The following is a 2,500-nucleotide window of genomic DNA, read 5'->3' on the forward strand; positions in this document are numbered from 1 at the left end:
CCCAAAAGACCCCTTCTTGATTTGTTCTTTAAGAACATAACCATACATCGTAAAATTCACCTTATGTGCAGAACAAAGCGTATGTTTTTTTACGTCCTTGCATAACACGCTTTTGTTACTTCCTAGCAATGGAGAATTCTTAAAAAAAAAAAAAGTGGGGTGGGCGGAGGTTATGGTAGGCCTGTAGAAAAAGTGCAAAAGACCCTCTTCATGATTGTCCCTTTAAGAATATAACCATGCATGATTAAATTCACCTTATATACAGAACAAAGCTTTTATTTTCTCCTTGTTTAGCATCCATCTATTACTTCCTGGCACTGAGGAGTTCTTAAAAAAATAAAAAAGATAAAAACTGACGGCAAGCAATCACAATCTTGGCAAATCATGAACAACAGCCACTCCACTAAATTGTCCCAAGACCCACAGCGGAAGTAAGACCTCAAAGTAAGACGTCAAGTAAGACCTCAATCCAGGATGAGCTGGTGTTGCTGGGTGTGAAAATGGCGTGGAAGTGGATAACAAAAAAGAGGAGTAAATGTGTCTATAAAGCCAAGGGCCCTGTGCACAGCTTTATCTGTCCAGGGGAAAGGATTCAATGGTGCATTTTTTACTAAGCCTGCTCCTAAAGGAGAAGTAACTAACATATAGCAGTCAACTCTTTCCAATATAGTATTTGGGCACCAGTGGTTTGTGCACAATGGCTGTTGCATGGGAACACACACACACACACACACATTCACGTATGTTGTGTGTGTAAATACATATAAATATACATATACATTTGTATTAATTTACATACTTATATATATGCTCCAGTAAAGACTAGCTATAGGAACTCATGACATACACATTTTTACGTCTACGAGCTGCTCTATGAGCAAGAGCCCGTGCTGCCATAAGGTGAGACCCTGAACATTTTGTATAGCTCGTGTTTCAATAATAGCAAACGAATAAAAACACATGCGATAAATAAGTACACGGAAGAAGACGCCTGGATAAATATGAATATGAATGCACTTCAGAAAGAGATAAGTGGAGAAATAGCATAGAGATACATCGAGAATATTTTATTTTGGATAAAAATTGCGAAATGATACGTGAAAAATTTTCATCTAGGATAAAAGTGGCGTATTGATTCATCGAGAATGTGTCATCTAGGATAAAAAGGACACGTTGATACATCAAGAATGTATAATCTAGGATAAAAAGGGCATAATGATGCATAAAACATTTTTCATCTAAGATATTAAGGGTACATTGATACATCAAGAATATATAATCTAGGATAAAAAGGATCGAGAATGTATCATCTAAGATACTAAGGGCACAATGATACATCAAGAATGCTGCATCTAGGATAAAAAGGGCGCACTGATATATCCATTATAAAAATTGCATAACGATACAATAAAAACAATCTTTCATTTATTCTCAAAGAAACATTTCGCAACCGAGCGAAGATTTTACTGCTTTCTTCACCAAAATGAAGAGACTAACTTCTCTCTCTCTCTCTCTCTCTCTCTCTCTCTCTCTCTCGTCTCCTTTTCACATGTGAGGGGAAAAAATAAGAAGAAAGGAAAAAAGATGTCTGCTGATATTTCTCTCTCACACTAATCAAGAGGAATCAGAACCATACGTGCTTTTCCTTCTCTGCCTCCTACCCATCCTCCCACACCTCTCAGCACCTACCTCATCTCCTTCTTCTTCTTTTTCTTCTTCTTCTTCTTCTTCTTCTTTTTCTTCTTCTTCTTCTTCTTCTTTTTCTTCTTCTTCTTCTCGTCCTTGTTAACAGAACAAAGAAGTGGATGGGCGAAGTTGGATCAGAGAGAGGAACTCGCAATCCTAACTTCAGGTCACCTTTATCTCGATGCTTTTGTGACTTCATCTCTGTAGACCGATGGTTCTCTCTCTCTCTCTCTCTCTCTCTCTCTCTCTCTCTCTCTCTCTCTCTTTCTGTTGACTTTGTAGCTCTTCGCAGATAAGTAGTAAACATCTCGGGGAAAAAGGTTGATAAGGGGACTAAGTAAGTAAGCGACGAATTGAATAAGTGACAATTTGAAAGTTTAGTGTAGGTCGAATGCATTATTCGTTCATATAAGAGATTTAGATCATCCTATTAACTGGAGTCAAGCAAGAGCCTTAATCCCATGTAATGACACAGTTAAAAGGAATATCATTGGATCTTGTTTTATCAAGTCAAATAATGGAAATGCTCTAAATTTAGGTTTTAGTTTATTTAAACTTGATGCCTTCATAATGAAAAAAGTTGTCAATAAATAAAAGCAACAAAATTAATATATTCAGTTTTTACATGTTTTGGACTGCACGGATACTTTGTAATCTGTTAAAGTTAAATGTATGTTTAGGTTTGTGACCGTGTGATATCCGATAATGCTGGATTATCTCTTTTAATTTTTACCCTTTTGACAATTAACTATCTGGTATTCTTGATCTTGTTGTTTACCTGATAACTTTGTCTCCAATTGGATTTCATTTGTTC

Source organism: Macrobrachium nipponense, chromosome 11, assembly GCF_015104395.2.
Source record: "Macrobrachium nipponense isolate FS-2020 chromosome 11, ASM1510439v2, whole genome shotgun sequence".
NCBI lineage: Eukaryota > Metazoa > Arthropoda > Malacostraca > Decapoda > Palaemonidae > Macrobrachium > Macrobrachium nipponense.